Here is a 22,049-nt window from a genome sequence, read left to right on the forward strand (position 1 = left end):
GCGACTCTGAAGATTTTATTGAATTATTTTTATACGATTCTACGTCACGTTTTAAGAAGTGTGTTAAATTAAGCTAATGTTTCTTCAAGACTATTTTATTTTTAAGTTGTTCTTTTAAATCCACGTTAGTTTATTAGTGAGCAAACCGGTTTACATATGTTTTCATCAATTTAAGGTTTAAGACTTGCAAGTCTCGCAATTGTAGAAAATATGGACTTTGAAACAGGTTAATTGTAACACAGTTTTAGGTTGTTAATATGATTTTAAATTGTGTTCAATTTGACGTAGATAAACGTATGTGATTGCCATTTTTTCCAAGAACCTATATCAGCTGATGATGACGCAAAAAGGGCGTCGAAACTAGTTCTGATTGAAATATATGTTGTAATTTCATCTAAACAGCAGTTTTTATGTATTGAATAAGGTGGATCCAAATTATAATAAATGTTGTAATGTTATTCTTACGAGTGTGGCTGGCAAGCACGATAGCAACACAATATGCTATGCATGTAATACGTTCGGTGTGTGTGTGTGTTTATCAACAAAGCGTGAGTCATGCAGGAGGACATCACTGCGAGTGGCGCATTGTTTTCTGTCTGATACTCGCACATTTTAGTATCTCCAAAAGTACTCGTCTGATTTGCAATGTAAGCACGTCACTGAATTTGTCGCTCTATTCTTAATTGTTCTACTGGGTGAAATTAGTACAGTCCTATTAAAAATTAACAAAGTTGCTACTTGTTTCTCAATAAATACGTATGTGATCGAGCGGAATGGTACAGGATCTTATGAGCTCCTTAATACAATGTAAAAATTTGAAAACAGAGTGTCTATACCTTTAACGGATCAGAAGAAATTTGAAGTGTACAACTTAGCTGAATAACACTGTATAAAAAGTCATGTGAGCTTGCATCCGGCAGATAGCGGGTTCGAACCCCACTGTCGGCACCCCTGAAGATGGTTTTCCGTGGTTTCCCATTTTCACATCAGGCAAATGCTGGGACTGTACTTTAATCAAGGCCAAGGCCGCTTCCTTCCCATTCCTAAGCCTTTCTTATCCCATCGTCGCCATAAGACCTGTCTGTGTCGTTGCGACGTAAAGCAAACAACAACAAAGAAGTAATGTGTGACTATTGTATTCACTTTCCAATGATACCCCAAACTCTCTTAGCTTCACACAACCGACAGGACGCCCTGAAGACTGTTAGGCCTTCTATTTCAAGTTACCATTTGATTTCGAAATTTTCCAGAATCTGCGATTTGGAAATGTGTTAGGTTTTCTCCTTTTTTCCATAAGACGAAATAACATGTTCGTTACTGCCCAAATTATTGAGAATAATTCCTCAGTCGACCGTGCTGTAGAAACACAGTATATTGAAAGAGCACCAGTTAAACGTAAAGTATAATATACTTTGCTGAAATACCTCTACTGTAAACTCATTAAAATTAGTTTTGATATCCAATACTATCCTTAAACGCCAACCCGTCAAATCAGATAATCAGTCAAACAGACGGGGCTGTGTTTTTTACCCTTATGTTAATTAATACATCACCCTGGTCGTCTCATCAATTATAGTGGCTGATCACAGGATGTGACTAATGAACGTGTTCTGCAAGCTCGCTGTAGCCTGCAGGGACCGGATATTGAGCTTTACGAACAATAACACTTGACAAACCTATCCAGTATTACCATTTGGCTGTCACTCATGTGAACCTCTCTCTCGATGATATTATAAGTGAATATTGAACTTTTGCGAGGTTCGGTAGCTCAGGAGCGACTATATAGGGTGTTAGGAAGTTCTTATTGCTATTTTCTTCTATTTTGCTTTACGTCGCATCGACACAGATAGGTCTTATGGCAACGATGGGACGGGAAAGGCCTAGGAATGGGAAGGAAGCGGCCGTGGCCTTAATTAAGGTACAGCCCCAGCACTTGCCTGGTGTGAAAATGGGAAACCACGGAAAACCATCTTCAGGGCTGCCGACAGTGGGATTCGAACCCACTATCTCCCGGATACGAGCTCACAGCTGCGCGCTCCTAACCGCACGGCCAACTCGCCCGGAAGTTCCTATTACAAAATCTTAACGCTTGTACGGAGCACTGGGCAGATAACCTTTTGAATAGGAACCCGTGTTCGGAAAGGCACTGTTACGAATGAAACACTATCGTTTTTTTGTATATGTCCGGCTCCATGGCTAAATGGTTAGCGTGCTGGCCTTTGGTCACAGGGGTCCCGGGTTCGATTTCCGGCAGGGTCTGGAATTTTAACCATAATTGGTTAATTCACCTGGCACTGGGACTGGGTGTATGTGTCGTCTTCATCGTCATTTCATCCTCATCACGAAGCGCAGGTCGCCTACGGGAACCTACCTGCACCTGGCGGGCCGAAGTCCTCGGACATATCCCAGCACTAAAAGCCATACGCCATTTCATTTCATTTTTTATTGAACTAATTTAATTTAGGATGACCTAATTATTATTACACATTCACAATCCTCTATATATCAAAATAGTTTACTAAAACAGCTTTGGCAAATCCGTCCGTCCGTTCAACTGGAACAATTTGCTTCATTTCTGTTTTAATCCCTCGGGAATTACCTGCCGGTGAATTATGAGACATTGATAGGTCTCTAAGTTCAGCCAACTTTGACTAATCTTAATAAAATAATTAAATGATCACTCCAATAATTGCAGACGAAGGCTTACCCTAACCCGCAAAACATTCTGTACTTAGCAGATTGCTAAGTGACTAAAACCTTCATTAATATTCTGATATATGTGATTTTCAGATCCCCCGTGGCTCAGACGGCAGCGCGTCGGCCTCTCACCGCTGGATACCGTGGTTCAAATCCCGGTCATTCCATGTGAGATTTGTGCTGGACAAAGCGGAGGCGGGACAGGTTTTTCTCCGGGTACTCCGGTTTTCCCTGTCATCTTTCATTCCAGCAACACTCTCCATTTTCATTTCGTAGCATCTATCATTCATTAATATATCACTTTGGGAGTGGCGACCCCATCGTAATAATAGCCTATATATGATTCATTCATTACATCCCTGATCCGGTCAATGACTGGAAAACAGGTTGTAGGTTTTCATTTTCATATGTGATATTCATTCTTAGCAATGTCAAAGCATGCAACCATGTTTCATTACTACCTGTGAAGCCAGAGAGTATACACTTCCTCTAATGATGGAAGAATATTTTCTGCTAGATACTCTTTGAATCTCTGACCTTCTCCAGCTTCTAAATAGACTCAACAGATGGTAGAACGTTCCTAATAACTTACATGCTGCTAACAGAAAACAGTCTACGTACGTGCAGATGGGAATATCAAGTCGACTAGTCTTCTGTATGACCACTGATAAAGCGCAGAGACAAACTCTTGAAAAGTAGGTAGTCTACTTACCCGAATCAGTATTCAGCTACGGCCAATTGTATGTTGAACTTTCTCGGGCAAGGTCGTTTGAAAAAGTTAAAATCCAGATACGGATGTAAAGAAGTGTTATAAACTACATTACCGGTACTAAATGTTCATAAAACTCTTGTGAAGGGCAGGAAAAACAATATGACTACAACAGACATATTAGGACGAGTTATCTGACCTACATACTGCGGAGCAGCACGAGACCATTAGTTATAACTGAAAGTCAATGACAATAGTTCAGTAATTAGTGGCTATTTACAAAGTTTCTAGTCCTCACAGCCGGTGAAACGGGCGGTCCCTCAATAATCTTGATTGGCAGGCTTCTCCTTTCACTTCACTACGCACGCACCAGTCTTTTCACTCTGCAGAGTTGGGTTCGAACACAAATCTGTTCACCATCACGCAGTACGTCACAACTACTGAACACGTATCATATGACAAGACATCAACATAACACAACTCAACACCACCTTATCCTAACTGAGGCAAGCTTGTTTTTATATGCCTGATGACGAAGTTCTAGTATCCTCGGTGTGCCGCCAGAATACGAGTGTTCTAGTTGATGGAGACACCAGACCAATCGAACAATAGAAGCCAAGGTCGTCACGTACCTGCAAGCCAGCTGGTAGCTCCCCAGCCTGGCTCATCCATTCTTCCCAGAAAATGCCAGAATGGCCTTCAAGAGGACTGACAACAGCATTACCACGTAACAGTATTTAACTACAGTTTATGATATAATTTCCTAGTACACCTCTTCAGTGATGCCTATGCCATCTATGACAACTCATGGCAGAGCTGTTGAGGATCCAACCAGCCTTAGGGCTGAGGACTGAATAAACATACATCATATTTGAACAAGAATGGTATGAAAGTTTATTTTTTGTCATGCTTTTTAAAAATTAGCCCTTTTTTCAAGTATTATTCACACATTTTGTGCCAATAATCCTAAGAGTTTTGTATTTTCTTTCCTTAGAAATGTTTTGTGAAATTGGAAGCTAGCGGATTTTGTGAGCATTAAGTTGTCCAAACAGAAATGGTTAAACGTTGTTATGAACATTGCCATTTCGCTGCTGGTCGGTCTAGCCTACACTCCTTTCACCCCTCCCAAGCATTCCCTGTTAAATTCAATTGTTAACGTAACATAAACAGTTAAAACATTAAAATGGAACCAAAACTTTTACATACGAAAATGCGGTGTTGCAATGATAACTGCCTCACCATGTTAACAGCTGAGATTCAGACTGGCGACTGATGCTTGCCAGGTCGAACATGTGTAGGTTGCATGCAAAGTCAAGAACTAACTATACGCGCGCCTCCCATACTGCAGCTGTCACAGCCCCGAGAACAAACTACATGCATTCGGTCTGGGTTTATAATTCAGACCCTGTGGTTTATTCTATTTCTTATAAGTAGAACAGTCGGCTGTGGCCAATATGAGTTAACATTCACCATTCTTTTGTACAATGATGAATACGTAACACCTCTTCTAAGCAATTATTGGACAACATTTAATTACTTCCTCGTAATTTTTTTTCAAGTTTCATGTCATATTTTTGTATCTTTTAGGGCGTAAGTGCATGCCTGTTTCCAGAATGTTTATGCCATCGAAATCCTGTCCTAGTAATCAGATTATGAGCTAGCTAGCCATGGGCGTTCCGTTTAACACGACGAGGAAGTTTCTTTTGTTGAGAGTAAAATCCACACCATAAATTAATCCATGTTTATACGTCAGCGGAGCACATTAAATTGATCTGTGTGAGCAGTTGATATACCTGTTACATGGAGGATGTTGGGCCATTACCATCTTCTCCTTACATAAGAAAATAAATAGAATACCAAGGGTGTATCCCTCTGTAAGACCTCGGACCGGCATGTATTTGAAAACAATAATTTATGACGAACGTGAGGGCCCGGAGGAGAAGTGTCACATCGCGGTGGTAGTTTAACATAACTGCACCAGTGAATCATATCATTACCCTAACATTCTTCACGGATGATGGGCCACGCCCCGCTGTAAGGAGAGGGCGCCAGAACACGACTGCTCTATTCAGAGCGAACAATCTTTCAATAACAACTGAGTGTCTCTTTCCCACATGACACACTCCATAATTCTGTGCAAGAGAATAACAAGAAGTTGAGACTCCTTTCCCCTATTTGTAAGGCTCTTCACCAGGGCTATTCAATTAATGTTTCCATCGGACCACATCAAAAAAAGTTATAACGATAGGGCGGGCCACACTTATTGATTACAAAGACACTGCTTATATATTTATATATCGGGTTCTTTTTACTTTAGGTTAGATTGTAATAAAAGAAATAATATGCAATGTTATTTTACATTAATTGAAGAAATTATGTAAATTCTATATTCTTGGAGGATGAAAGAACATCCCATAATTTCGGCAGATGAAGCAGTGTGCCTGACGCCAAGTCCAAAGAAAGCAGCGTAAATTCGTGGAAGAATATTTACTCAAACAGTTTAGGGACCACGGGTGGACTGGAGAGTCCAGCCCACCTAAGCGCACTGAGAGTACCTCAGGTACTGTATAGAGATGAGAAGAATGCAAGAATGAGGAATGTGGCCTGAAAGCACGAACTTCCTGTTCTGCTCAGACAGATCGGCTCTTATCTGCCCTTATCTGCTACATGAAAATATTGACTCACACGTTGCAGTTTGCTGGGTTACAACTGACAAGAGCAAAGAGCTGCCAGTAGAAGATAATATAAAGTCGCCTGGGTAGTAGCGGAGTTGCTATGGTAACCATTGCGTCACTGGCTCTGCTGGTGAAAACCCCTTCGCCCCGTGCCCCACCGGGCATGTGTATTCTTCTGATACATTGATACATTGATAGATGCATATGAAATAGGCCTACTCACGGCCGGATGCCTTTCCTGGCGCCAACCCTATATGGAGGGATGTAATCTCTATTGCGCGTTTCTGTGGTGGTTGGTAGTGTGGTGTGTTGTCTGAATAAGAAGAGGAGAGTGTTAATACAGACACAAAAACCCAATTCCCGAGACAGAAGAATTAATCAGAAGCGATTAAAATCCCTGACCTGATCGTCAATCGAAACCGGGACCCTCTCAGGATATAGTTCTGGTGGATATAGTATTCCTTAAATGCTGAAAACAAAATCTGGGAGAAAAGAAAACAATGTATTATTATTATTATTATTATTATTATTATTATTATTCAATAGAGATATTTGCTCTTAAATCAACCATTCAGCCAACGAGTCGGACAAAGCAAGTTCTAATAATAATAAAAATTAATATTTGCTTTTACGGTTTATGGAGACGCCGTGGTGCCGGAATTTAGTCCCGCAGGAGTTCTTTTCTGTGCCAGTAAATCTACCGGCACGAGGCTGACGTATTTTAGCACCTTCAAATACCACCAGACTGAGACAGGATCGCACCTGCCAAGTTGGGGTCAGAAGGCCAGTGCCTCAACCGCCTGAGCCACTCAGCCCGGCAAAGCAAGTTCTACCAGCCTATCTACTCAATAATGTTATTGGTTTTAGCACATAAATATATCGTTTGTCACCAGTTCGAAATGCTAGGTCAAGGAACCGTATGTTAAAATTATATATTGTATAATGGGCATAACTGTAAAACAAAGTTCATTTTCGAAACTTACCTCGAAGCAGTTCTATAAAGGGGCACGATGCAGTTCAGGCGCTGTGAGGAGATAGTTCTGGTAGATATAGTATTCCTTAAATGCAGAAAACTTCAAAATCTGAAAGAAAAGAAATCAATATTATATTATTATTATTATTATTATTATTATTATTATTATTATTATTATTATTATTATTATTGGAGATATTTTCTCGTAAATCAACCTCATTATATTAGGAGATAAGTTCACCATCATGCATTGTAGCTCACGTGTTAATTCCCTCACGTGCCATCATCTAAAAGCTACCCTGCGGATATCGAAATACGCAAAATCTCGACTGGCATATGAACTTCCCAAAGAGACCTTCTCCATCGGGGACCTCCGGATGAAGAGAGGGCTACTATCACAGACGCCTGGAGGACAGAGTGAAGGAAAGAGACGAAAGTAGTAGTAGTAGTTGCAGTAGTAGTAGTAGTAGTAGTAGTAGTAGTTTTTTTCTTATGGCAGGGGAAAATCTTTTAAAGACACCACTCTGTGTGGGAGTTGGATTTCCACCAACTAAAAACCCCTGCCCTCTTCACTCAGCCCATTCTGGAACTGCTTGTCGGCATGACATCAGAATGGAGTGATGTATATTATTAAGTTCTTCCTTTCTCTTCTTTCACCTTCATCCCCATAATGCTTGTCGCCATTGCCTTTACTGTGTTCCAGGCAAACGGGCTCTCTAACATAATCTGAACCAGATTCCCTGGCGTGAGTCGTCGGCCAAGTTGTTGGCAGGCTTTCCTTCGTTCTTCTTCCCATCGAACACAGTAGAAAAAAGTGTGTTCTACTGTATCCCTTTCAGAACAGTACCGACAACCATCTCCCTGCGTCTTTCCCATCTTCATGGCGTATACGCCGAATCTTCCATGCCCTGTCAGGATCTGCAACAGATAGTAATCTACCTGCCGATATCTACATTTAAGCCAGTCACATATGTCGGGTATTAGCTTTTTTGTCCATTGGCCAACATCGGTTGTGCCATCCCATCGGTCTTGCCAGTCTAGTAAGAGTTGGTTCCTCAAGGCTTTCTTTTCTTCAGCAGATATAGTCGCACCCTTTCATGGCAAAGTTTTCTCTCTACAACGAGGAATACATAAGGTTTGTTCCAACAAGCAGTTTGCGTACGGTTTGGTATCGATTCATGAACTGATGTAAGCGCATGCGCGAGCTATGTACTCGTTGGGAACAGTCCCTAAACAGCAGTCTGTTGGAACGGTTCGTGTACCGTCAAGAAAAACTACAATGCGCATGCGTTCACAATTACGCGGGAGATTCCTGTTTGAGGATAAACAAACAGCTGTTCTTGTTCATCTCTGTTTTAAAAAAACTTGTTAGGTCTACTCAGTGGAAGGTAATTGGCAATAAAATGACTCAACTAATAAAATAATAGACTAATGGACCTGTTTCTAAAATACTTTGCTTTACTTTATTCCAGAATTACGTGAATTTATAATTTTACCACGAGTAATGGCAGCATAAAAACCGATGATGTAGACGGTTCTATTCAGAGGATAACCATGTCACCTAAAAGCAAATACTGATCACATTTTTTCCTTCTAAATTGTTGCCAAGAGATGAAATTCTAAATGCTCTGCTAGTCCGGCCCCGGGGTGTAGGGGGCAACGCGTCCGCCTGTCACCCGGCGGCCCCGAGTTCGATTCCCGGCCGGGTCAGGGTTTTTTAGTTGTAATGACGTCCTTTGTGGCGTCCTTAATCTTCCTTTCCTCACACAGAACATTCCACACTGCCGCCATTCCAATTACACGCAGGTTCATACACTATGGTGCCATTAGGGGAAGATCCACATGGGTCGACGCCCCGAACAAATAGCATTAAAAAAAATATTCGGAAACACATCCAAAATTTTTCGCCTGTGGTCACAAACAGCTTGCATTCATTAATTCATTAATAATAACAGTGGTTTATTATGAATACATTATGTTGATAAATAAAATATAACTGTATGGAATAGTGTCCTTTTCTATTTATGTAAGAGTCAGGATCATTTACAGGCTTATCAATTTCAATATGACAGCCACCTATAGCACCAATGACACCTGGAAATCCACTTTCCCTGAAATGTTGCTCATTATTTACTTTCTCATCTTCTGTAGGCCAAGTGATCACTTTTGGAGATAAGTTGCTAATGAAGACAGTCAATCGTTTGACAGTTCTATGTAGAGAGCTCAAAGAAATGTCAAACCGATCTGTAACACCCCGGAAACTTGAAGTCTGATGCTTAACCTCCAGGGTTGGTTTTTCCCTCGGACTCAGCGAGGGATCCCACCTCTACCGCCTCAAGGGCAGTGTCCTGGAGCTTCCGACTTTGGGTCGTGGGATACAACTGGGGAGGAGACCATTATCTCGCCCAGGCGGCCTCACCTGCTATGCTGAACAGGGGACTTGCGGGGGGATGGAAAGATTGGAAGGGATAGACAAGGAAGAGGGAAGGAAATGCACGTGGCCTTAAGTTAGGGACCATCCCGGCATTTGCCTGGAGGAGAAGTGGGAAACCACGGAAAACCACTTCCAGGATGGCTGAGGTGATAATCGAACCCACCTCTACTCAGTTGACCTCCCGAGGCTGAGTGGACCCCGTTCCAGCCCTCGTACCACTTTTCAAATTTCGTGGTGGAGCCAGGAATCGAACCCGGGCCTCCGGGGGTGGCAGGTAATCACACTAACCAGTACACCACAGAGGCGGACATTATTATTATTATTATTATTATTATTTTGCTTTACGTCGCACCGACACAGATAGGTCTTATGGCGACGATGGGACAGGAAAGGCGTAGGAATTGGAAGGAAGTGGCCGTGGCCTTAATTAAGGTACAGCCCCAGCATTTGCCTGGTGTGAAAATGGGAAACCACGGAAAACCATCTTCGGGGCTGCCGACAGTGGGATTCGAACCCACTATCTCCCGGATGCGAGCTCATAGCTGCGCGCCCCTAACCGCACGGCCAACTCGCCCGGTATTATTATTATTATTATTATTATTATTATTATTATTATTATTATGATTATTATTATTATTTATTGCAGCAGCTAAAGACAAACCTGACTCAGTGCAGAAAGTTTTCCATATTGGCCAGACTGATGTTTGTACTGGTCACTTCCTTCATACTGTTCTGCAGTATTTTCCATTATCTCCCTACTGACGCGAAAATGCTCCTTGAACGTTTCATTGTCATAGCGAGGTACTGTTTCTTCTATAGGCGGAGAGCGAGAGAGAGAAAGATAATTCTGGTTACTAAATTATGAGTTACTCGTGCATGTAGTGAAAATAAATATCATTTAAACATAATTGCAAACAAGTAAAAAAAAAAAACCTTGCCTAAATAATCTTCATTTTTCGCTTTTGGGATATTGTAATATATCCCTAGATCATCTTCACTGGAGTCCGTGTTCATAAGATCATCATCAGAATTTATTTATTTATTGGTTATAGAATGTCCCAGTGAGCTAGTGGCTCAAGGAACCGCCTTCAAAATGGTCATGCATCGTTCTCGTTTTTATCTCGTGCCTCTTACTATTAGTGTGTAGTCAAATATGACTTTTTAACTGTATAACTTTTTTAACTTTTAGTGTATAATTGTATAACAACGCCGAACTTCTATTTAATTTTACGTTTAACGTGTCGTCTGCTCGCGCCAGAAGATACCGACCAGCTGTTCACGCTTCGCCAAGTGACAGCTAGGACCACAATGCACAGCTCACACTTATTTTGATGTACTGCGCATGTCACTGACGAACAGTACTTGCTCTGGAGCACGAACTGCTTTGCCAGTCCGCAAACTGGTTCATGAACGGTCCATAGTCTGTTGGAACAACCGACTCCGAGTCCGCGTTTGAGTTTGAAGTTTGTTGGAACGCTCTTTCCGTACTGCGCATGCGTCTGCCAGTTTGCAAACTGTCCCCGTTCTTGTTGGAACAAACCTATTATCTGTCTCTTAACTGTTCTTGGTCCCCCGATGTCAGGCATAAGTCTGGCTAATGCCAATGCCTTCTTCTCTGCCTTTTGGGTTACTGCCTTCACATGTGCACCAAATGTGCAATTCCTGTCAATAAAAACCCCAAGGTATCGTACAGACTTCCTTGGGATAATCACTGTATCATTTAACAAGAAACGGACATTTTTCCAATTCCTGGAACCTTTCAAAATTACAGCCTTAGTCTTATGTGGAGCCAATTTGAATTTATTATTTACCATCCAAAGGTTAACTCGTCTCAGTGATTCATTTACTCGGAAGGTCAGTTCTTCTACATTCTCTGCTATTACCACTATTGCAAGGTCATCTGCATAACCAATAGATGTTGTCCCCTTGGTCAGCTGCAGGCGTAAGACGCCATCATATAGAATGTTCCACAAGGTGGGTCCTAGGACAGATCCCTGTGGAACGCCAGCACTCAGTTCAAGGTCTTCTAAATCATGAAGTCGTATTCTTCGTCCTTTGAAGTACTTAACGATTATTTGTTGTAGATACCGAGAAATGTTCATCCTACGAAGTTCTCTCAAAATAATGCTCCAAGTAGTAGTAGTAGTAGTAGTAGTAGTCCTCACATGATAATTTCCAGTTCTATCATCGTCACAGTCAACATCGCGCTCTGTACTCAGGCAAAAATGGCGAGATTCCTATTTTCCTGGATGAACGTCTAATGATTGCAAGGATATTCCTTTACTTACCAAACTTTCCCTCGCAGTGAACCATAGATATACCTCTGAAATCCTTCAATCTAATCCGTAAAGTGTCCGTGAAGTGTCAGGTACGAAAAGCTGGGTGAATGTAACCTTTACCTCACGCATCCACGCCATAGGATGAAACCTCACCGCCTTGTAGCGCAGTTATTATTATTATTATTATTAATATTATTATTAAAAATACATCGCAATCGAGAAATATCCCGATGGCAGTGGTCTTTTACAGTAGTGTAATACAGTTAAATCAAAATTATCCTTCAACAACAACAACAACAACAAAAGTACAACATGCAATTCCATGGAAAGAAAATATTACAAGAAATACTAGTAGTTTAACATTCTAAATCCAGCATCATCATATACAAATTCACACACGACACAAGTATTAACACTACGTCTTACAATACTGTATGGAACGTACTGATATAGATCGGTAATCACAACATTATCAATTCAAATCCTCGTGCAGACAAACTAACGTCATCTTGTAGTCTATAAAATGATCCCAGTATCTAAATACAATCAACAAACAATTACAAAGGAAACTAGGAAAGTTTTGCAATGTGAGTGAACGCTTTGAACTTTTTCAAAATAATTTCCACCACACTCAATACACTTCTCCATACGTCGAAACCAGTCACTGAACCAACTCTGCCACTTTTCTTCGGTTACATTTTCACACTCTTGGTTCCATGCTGCCAGAAGCTCCTCGCCGGATGCAAAACGCCGCCCTTTCAGGTTCATCTTCACTTCTGGGAAGAGTGCCAAGTCACATGGGACAAGATCAGGACTGTATGGAGGGTGATCAAGCACAGTGAACTCTGATCTGGCAAGAAAATCCATTATTACATTAGCACGATATGCTGGAGCATTGTCGTGATGCAGGAGCCAAGTGTTGAGCCGTGCTTGAGAGCCTGGATGACCTGAGGCAGACAAGTCTCACTGTACCACTTCGCAGTAACTGTCGTGTGTGTTTCTAGCACAACCCGAGTCAGGATGCCCCGTCTAGTGAAGAATATTGCAATCATTATTTTCTTCATTGACCTTGACTTTCGTACAGTCACAGGAGTACCCTCACCTTCAAACAGCCACAGCTTGTTCTGGGATTTTATTGGGACATAGTAATAATGAATCCAAGTTTCGTCACCTGTAACGATGCTGTTGACGTTACGCGAAGTCCCGTTTTCAAACTGTTTTAGCATTTTTTGGCACCACTTCAATCGATGTGCCCTTTGTTCCTCTGAAAGTGAATGGAGCACCCAAAGGGACCAAACCTTTCTAACATGAAGATGGTGGTGTAGAACTGAATGAATAGCTGGTGCAGGGATGTGGAGGGTCTTTTCTACCTGCCGATATATTAACCGCCTTTCTTGCTGCAACATTTTCCTCACAGCTTCAATGTTTTCCTCTGTCACTGATTCAGACGGTCGCCCAGAACGAGGATCGCCTTCAACCCCAAAATTTCCCCTGTGGAACTCTTTGTACCAGCGGAAAATTATTATTGTTGTCCGATGTGGACAGTCTTTCCCCAGCACAGGAGTCATTTGCTCCAGGCACTGGTCAACAGTTAACCCACGAGCAAAATTGTAGCGGATAATTGCGCGATATTCACCCTTAGACCACACTGACATCTTAACTTGCTTTCAATCCCACTGCTTGGTAACAACTGGTGTGAAGGTAGCGCCTTGCTGTCTTCTAGACCGGTTTTCACCCCTATTTTCATCTTTCACCATAACAGGGGTGTCCAGTCAACCGTTTTTGCGTATTGCCAAACTTTCCTAGTGCCCTTTGTATATCAGCTTAAACTATCAGGAATGGTGTGTTCGTGATTGTTGGTTTAGTTTGAAACACTTCTTCATCAGTGTCTTTGCATTTGATTGAGTAATACTATCTTCGTCTGGGGAGGGGGCCGGGGTAGAGATAATTGTCGTTTTAATAGCTAAAACAGTGGAATTATCATTCTCAGAAAATCTCTGATAAGATTATGGTCTTATACTGTATGAGGTTAATTTAAAAATGTGTGTTTTGTGTGTCCTTAACGTCACTAACTCATATATTTTTTCGACAGCCGACGATAGAATATGATAGTAGGTGTAACGTTGGCATTTGTCTGGTGGGAAAATGACAAACCACAGAAAACTGTTTTCAGCATTGCCAGTGGTAGGGTTGGAACCTATCACCTCACAATTGCAAGCTTACTGAGACGAGATTCTTGTGAGTCTTCTCTCTAATAATGCCTAATCATGTCCGGTAATGGTCACCTACTATCTGTGAGTTCGGGCGAGCTGGCCGTGCGGTTAGGGACGCGCAGCTGTGAGCTCGCATCCGGGAGATAGTGGGTTTGACCCCCACTGTCGGCAGCCCTGAAGATGGTTTTCCTTGGTTCCCCGTTTTCACACCAGGCAAATGCTGGGGCTGACCTTAATTAATGCCACGGCCGCTTCCTTCCTATTCCTAGTCCTTTCCTGTCACATCATTGCCATAAGACCTATCTGTGTCGGTGCGACGTAAATCAAAATAGCAAAAAAAACTGTCCGTGATGACATTTCTGCTACACCATACCTCGAGTCTGGAATTTGTGGTATCCAAATAACAAGTTTTGGTACTATTAAATGGACCTGGAAATGTTCCTCAAATCGTCGAACGAATACGTGCAATAAGCGGCCAGAATCTTCTTTCGTAACAAACCTCAGAACTTCCGCAAATGTCTTAACCGACTAATCATACTGTGAGATACTTGTTTCATGTTAGTACTATCTGTGCTGGCATTTCCTGTCACACAACTATCACTTTCGTTTCCACTAATAAATTTACATAAATGTAGATTTTTTATCATTTTCCCAAAAAGTACAGGCACAAACGAAACTAGCTTTAAGTTTAGTATTGGACAGACAACTGGTCATCATAAAATAAAGAAGACTATGTCCTCACTTTAGGCACAGACTTCTACTTGGACCGTGCAGGATCGATACACCTATGGCTCCTCTTGATTTTCTCCTCCGGCTACATCGTATATAACATCTCTTTAACATAATTGAATCGTGACTAGCACTTGGCCTGCATTATGCCCAATGGCAAGGCTTACAAACAAGTTGTGAGAAAATAATACGGACATGAAAAGGCCCTAAAGTGGTAGTTGTCGAAATGGTGTTTCTCAAACTGCTCGCAAGTATGTTAATGCCTTCCTGTGTATCTAGTAGTATTACGTGTTCCTGTGGTGGTCGGTAGTCTAGTGTGATGTATGTATTTGAAAAGATGAGTACTGAAACAAACAGAACACCCAGTCTTCGAGTCAAAAGAATTAATGGCACGCGGCTAAAACCTCGACACAGCGAGAGATCGAACGCAGGATCCTCTGAACTGAAGAAGCCCGACACATTTAACACTCAGCCAAGGAGCAACACAAATCCAGATGATTTCATTAGTTATTGGCATTGCGTATAGATATATTTTTCTTTGTTAAGAACACGATTTTATACTTAATAAAATGAGAAAATTATGTTTTTTTACAACTGGCTTTACGTCACGCCGACACAGACAGGTCTTACGGCGACGGTGGGATAGGAAAGGGTCAGGAGTGGGAAGGAAGCGGCCGTGGCCTTAATTGAGGTACAGTCCCAGCATTTGCCTGGTGTGAAAATGGGGAAACCACGGAAAATCATCTTCAGGACTGCCGACAGTGGGGTTCGAACCCACTATCTCCCGAATACTGGATAATAGCCGCACTTAAGCGACTGCAGCTATCGAGCTCGGTGTTTTTTTTTTCAGGAAACAGTATTTGTATATTAAAAAACTGAAAACAAAGACATGGAAGTCCAAATATGTATGCTATATCTTCTATTCTCTACACCCCCCGTGTGAATGGAACAAGGAAGAACACGTTTACAATGTAAGTGGTTTTCTTCATGTCCTTCGCCAGCGCCTCTCGTCGCAAAAGCTTTGGTATGTTACTGCTTAAGTGTCTAAAAACAGAGAGCCTGGCAGATAATCATCCAACGTTGCAACAAATTAAACTACACTCTTAGCTCAGCTGGAGGATGATGGTTAATGTCCTTTTGATGAGTAAGCTTATTTGCTCGGCTTTGAGAAACGCCAACAGACGCTGGTCTTTGGACCATTCAATCTTACTTTTGCATCTCATTAAAGTCCCCAATAACCTCTCACAAAACAGTCCTCCCCACCTGCTGCATGAGTTGCGCATTGCGTGCGCAGGAATTACTTTTGATCAAGAAGTTAAGTAAGAACTTTGCCTAAGGCTCTGCTTTAATGACATCTTTGATATACGAGATGTCAAGGGTTCGAATATCTCCACCTTGGTGCCTCGTTAAGACTTGCCATCTGCAAGGAATGTCTTATAGTTAATCGTCAAAAGCGGACAGCAATAGAGTTATCTCATCCTCGCATCTTGCACTGCGTTCTGCTACTCTAGCACGCGTGTACTCTGCAGTTGAATATTGTGCTCCTGTGTGGAAAACCGGCGCTCACACAATTAACAGGGAAACTGCTTGGATTGAGCCAATGGTTTTATTAATAATAATAATAATAATAATAATAATGTCTGTTAGGTCATCAGCCCAGAGGCTGGTTGGATCCTCAAATAGCACCACCAAAGATTATGCGGTTATAAGAAAACCCCAAAAACCAATGGCAGCACCAAAATGAGGCGTACTAGGCAAGATGAGGAGTGAGGTAGTTTGCCGTTGCTTTCCTCACTGGGTCAGAAATTACTATTGCAGCACGACTAACCCTATGAGCAGCACCTTTCATAACACTCAGATGCACTAGTCGTGCTCTGAATGTCATTACTCAGCACTACCCATACCCCAGCAACTTCCATATTGTCACAGCCATGGATAAGACTGGGACTTCGGTGGAAGCTACACTTTACTCTGGCCTGTGCCAAGAGATGGATGCAAAAGTACTGTATCCATCAAGAAATGACAGCAGGCAGAATAATAATAATAATAATAATAATAATAATAATAATAATAATAATAATAATAATTTCGTGTGGCTATTTCTAGCCCAGTGCAGCCCTTATAAGGCAGACCCTCCGATGGGGGTTGGTGTCATCTGCCATGTGTAGGTAACTGCGTGTTATTGTGGTGGAGTATAGTGTTATGCGTGGTGTGTGAATCAAACACCCAGCCCCCGGGCAATTGGAATTAACCAATGAAGATTAAAATCCCCGATCCGACCGGGAATCGAACCTGGGACCCTCTGAACCGAAGGCCAGTACGTTGACAATTCAGCCAACGATTCGGACATTTCAGAGAATATTGGGTGAAAGATCATGTTCATGTATTAATTAATTATTAATACAACTTCCCCCATGAGGAAGTTGCCACAAGAACGAAGTATATCGATCACAAAAAAAAAAAAAAAAAAAGGTGGTAGGCGGTCACTATTGTAACTCTCCAGAAAATGCTGCTTGAAATACTTGCTGAGAGATACACATGAATGCGATTCCAATGTTGTTCACAAGCAGTTTATTCAATCACATTTAATTGTAAAAGTAAAGTCATCTCCGTACAGGCAATGAAGGCCCTTGGAGGTGTGGAAGGTAAAGGCTTCCACTATCCGTAATCTCGGCACTTGATAGGGTAGAGTGGTTAGCTCTACGTCCAGCCTCATTTGCCCCCAGGAATTAACCTGGTACTCATTTTTGGGATAGGCTGAGTGAACTTCAGGACCATATGCACCTCCGGAAGTGTAAAAATCTTTTTTCTTACATTTTTCGACTTCCTGGCGGTGAATCGAACCCACAACTTTCCGGGTGAACCGAGCACGCCTTTACCGCCTCGGCCAGGCAGCCCCTACATCCAATTGTGGAATTTTCAAATACATTGGTTCACTTTTCTTGTCTTCTAACGAAGTCGTACTTGATGTACATGCACCTTCATTTATTTCAAAGTAGTTACTTATAGTAAAATGATTTCGTTGTTTCAATTTTTCATAGTAACGACTATACGCTCTTTCATTTCTTTTATTCCTTCATCATTCACTTTTCCCTTTTTTTTCTTTTGCACGTTTTTGCTGAATCCTAACCAAATATTTATTTTCATGATTAAATTTGTTCTTCTATACCAGACGTCATCACGTACTTGATCTAGGGAGCCGGTGTTACTTGCTCCGCTCGGGACGGCTGTCAGTCACGTGACAAGAGAGCAGGGGACAGGCGGGTTGCATACCGTGGCGGTACTGTACTTGTCGCTCGGAAATGTTACCATATGAACAACAGCAATGAAATACATACCGGTACATAAATACAGTAAATCATCTCTGAGGAATTATGAAACATTATATTGTAAATAGAGTTGAGTGGAATAATATGAAATGTACATACATCCTAGTTGCTTTACGTCGCACCGACACAGATAGGTCTTGTGACGACGATGGGACAGGGAAGGGCTAGGAGTGGGAAGGAAGCGGCCGTGGCTTTAATTAAGGTACAGCCCCAGAATTTTCCTGGTGTGAAAATGGGAAACCACGGAAAACCATTTTCAGGGCTGCCGACAGTGGGGTTCGAACCTACTATCTCCCGAATACTGAATACTGGCCGTACTTAAGCGACTGCAGCCATCGAGCTCGGTTTTTAAGTTTTTCTAGTAACGCTATCCTTTCTCGGCCTTCATATGTATCAAACTTGTTGGCATGACATAAGGAACAATGGCGCTGCAGATTAAATTTTTTGATGTGATTCAATATTTGATTACATATTAAACATTTTGTGTGGTTTTTTTAAAGTATCAAATACTCTTCTTCCCAAAAAGGTTTGAAACTTGTTGGCGTCGATGGCCCACGCTGTGCTGAAATGCAACATTTACCGACTAGGCTTGAACGTCGTGTGGTGTGAGGATAACGGCGGGAGGACACTACTGTCACCTCACGCGAGTTCACGCGTATCGTGTCGCAATTTAACCTGTCCAGAAATATGTGCTATACGTTTCCGCCACTGGCCTTCAGTACAAACTATGTCATGCACTTCCCCTACTTGCTCGCTAAGCTGCTCTCGTTCCTCGAGAGCGGGGAACAAACTGGCTCCGAAGGAATTTCGCTCTCGATTGACGATGCCTGCTCTATACAACTGACCACGACGTATTCATAACGACAGCTAACCTCCAACTGAGCGCGCGAGTCAACACAGCACCGTCTTATAACTGAGTATGCGTGAGATGTCACATATTTAGCACAAATTTTGCCTATTTTGAAGCGCTATTTATCTGTCAATTGGGACATTAAACATAATAGTAAGTTAAATATTCCCGGCGATCTAAGCGTTCTACCCAAACATTAAAAGCGTCTTAAAAATGTTCATTTCCATGTATCTGCTGTCGAGGAACGCGAAGTCCACGTTAAAAATGATGTCTTCAAAGTCATTGGTAAATTTGCTAGAATGTGTCAGATAGAAGAGAGAGCAAGCAACACAAGGCTCATAAATATCCAAAATGTATCACTAATAATAACGCTGCCGTAAAATCAATAGGAGTGTTATAATTAATTGCTGAAAAATATCTGAGTGGCTGTGAGCAGTTAGCTTGCGTAGATACAAACAGATAGTCTTACTTTAACGTTACATAAAAAACTTTATATGGAATATGAGATTTTGACAACAAGAACACAATTTCGTGCTCTACAAACACATTGTACTAATACATACGATATATGAATATTTCAATTTATCACGATTTTAATACTTCTGTGTCGTTTAAAATGTAAACTAAGATCTTATATAAAATCGTCTTTCTAACTGTACTTTTTTAAAAATAGTGACCTGATAGTAGGTTTTTGTATTGGAACCTACCGAGTTGGCCGTGCGGTTAGGGCCGCACAGCTTTGATCTTGCATTCTGCCGGCATCCCTGAAGATCGTTTTCTGTGGTTTCCCATTTTCACACCAGGCAAACGCCGCGGCTGTACCTTAACTAACGCCACGATCGCTTCATTCTCATGTATAGTCCTTTCCTACCCTGTCGTCGTCATAAGATCTGTGTCGGTGAGAAGTCAAGCAAATTGAAAAAATCTACCGGACAGAACAAATAATATCACATGTCAGGTTCAGTTCAGTTTGCTAGTCTGTTTAATACACCATCATTAGAAAATGGATAGGTGGATTTTCGTGAAACTTGGTACAGTCGAAATCGGTTATAACGATTCCGAAGGGACCGCCAATTAACGGTCGTTATAGACGATAGTCGCATAAACCGGTTTTTTGTTGCTAACATGTCATATCAGTAGGTTTAGGATACACACTTACGTTGTTAATTAACAGAATAAAGTTAAAACTTCACAAAACATAAGTGAAATAATTATTTGCGGTACAGTATTTTTAGAGTGCCACTGAGAGGAATTTTTCTTCCAATGTTTGCACTGTACGTATAGTACTTCTTTCATCCGCGGATATTGTAAATATTTAACTGCCCTATATTACATCCAAGGTATTGAAACAGATAGATCTGTCACCAGACCTCCACAGTCACAGGTTCATGAGAGAATTTCTTTTGCGACAACTACCGACGTATTGACCTTTGTTCCTTCCTGGGTTGCCGGAAAACTGCGGAATTTTGTTTATGTCTGAAGGTATCAGTGTCTAAATAATGCCCGCGAGAGAAAATGTTGATCTGCAGGGAGCGAGCAGGAGCTCAGGCAGGTTAGCGGGGATTCTCCGAGATTAAGCTAATGAGACCCACACCCTGCTGCAGTGACCGCAAATGTCCTTTGAGAACTGGTGAATTTCTGTGAGTGGGCACAAGTTTATCTCAGTGACCGCAAATGTCCGTGACCGCAAATGTCTGGGCACACCTTCCTTCCATTAATTGCGTGCAGAAGCCAGTTACGCTTAGGTCAGATTTACGGCTTTGTGGTCTCAAGTCTCAAGTCTGTTGATATATCACCATTCTCCCATACCACTGTCGAAGGTCGCCTAACCACAAGAAAAAAGGATACCTGAGTGAAAATTAATGAACTTCATCATTTAGAAATTATGAGCAAAATTATCCGCACTGCTATACAGTTTGCATCCGCCAAGACACTAATTTCGCGGATATCCGTGCAGGACTCTACGTATAATGTGCCATCAGCAAAATATAAGAAGTAGCCACGATGTAAATTGATCAACAATATCGCACACGGTCTTGGATAATAAATACGATGTTCTCTGGATGCTTCCAATTTGTAGAAATCGTTAAGCGTGATACACGGAATTCCTTCACGATCCTGACGTTCGTTTCCCCATTTTGTAATCACCATATTATTTGTATTTAATATTTCCCCTCTCTTTTGCTACATCTTCACAGCGAAGCTTGTCTTGAAATCTATGATCTACTGAAAACAAGAGTTGTTTTCATCAATCCTCAAACGCACAACAAGAAAAAATCAGTCTAGGACGTTATAGTCGATATATTTCTCCGAAAATATGAAAAAATACCCGTTTTATATGATACTAGTGGACCCGTGCACTGCTCCACAGCATTCCTTATAAATAGGTCAGATAACTCATCTTCGTATGCCTGTCGTAGTCATATTGTTTTTCCTGCCCATTTCAATAATTTTATGAACATTTAATACCGATAATATAGTTTATGGATTTTCCAAGAATAAAAAATGTGTCTATTTTTAAAGAAGATTCCAAATCCCAATTTTAACGTCTGTAACATCTTCAGTTGTACGATCCCGCCCGTATGTGTGTCTTACCCTACAGTTTTCTTTCCCAAACAGTAAGTCATAATATGTTTACCATACCGATTGGGAACGAACTTTGATTTAAACGGCATTCAGAGTGTCACAGTTCATCTCAGCTACCCCAAAGACTATGAATTCGTCACTAATATCGTCATTTTCGGATTTTTAAGTTTCAACCCCCTTCCTTAAGGGGTGCTAGGGGTTTCTTGCCCCTACAGTATATATATATATTTTTTTCAGATAAAAGCATAAATAAGTTTTAAGGAACACATAATCTTCACATGCTGTTGGGTAGGCAACCCGCTGTTCGGACTTGTCTTGCGGTTTGCTTATCTTCCCCTATTTTATTTTTCACCCCCCAGTGCCGAACTACCACTCAGATTTCGTTCAAACAACTTCATAATCCCTCTCAGATGTAATAAGAACAAACTGTGATAATTTCAGCGAAATCGGTTCAGTAGTTTTTCAGTCTATTAGCTTCAAACATACCAACATCCAATTTTATATATATAGATAGATGTCGTAATAAGCGGTGTCGTACTAAGCGATTTTTAAAATACAGGATGTATGTAGAATTT

At 41.4% G+C, this 22,049-nt stretch overlaps 1 protein-coding gene and 1 long non-coding RNA gene across 2 annotated transcripts in view; one reads left to right on the forward strand and one right to left on the reverse strand.

Moving 5' to 3' along the window:
* LOC136872163 (whirlin) overlaps positions 1–22,049 on the forward strand; it is a 1,631,916-nt gene that overhangs the window by 1,235,522 nt on the left and 374,345 nt on the right. The gene's annotated exons all lie outside the window — the stretch shown is intronic.
* Positions 1–22,049, reverse strand: part of LOC136871622 (uncharacterized) — a 180,761-nt gene that overhangs the window by 42,897 nt on the left and 115,815 nt on the right. The window contains exon 3 of the long non-coding RNA XR_010859775.2: positions 7,065–7,163. This is a non-coding gene — a long non-coding RNA (uncharacterized lncRNA). The remainder of the gene's footprint in view (positions 1–7,064; positions 7,164–22,049) is intronic.

Source organism: Anabrus simplex, chromosome 4, assembly GCF_040414725.1.
Source record: "Anabrus simplex isolate iqAnaSimp1 chromosome 4, ASM4041472v1, whole genome shotgun sequence".
NCBI classification, from domain to species: Eukaryota; Metazoa; Arthropoda; class Insecta; order Orthoptera; family Tettigoniidae; genus Anabrus; species Anabrus simplex.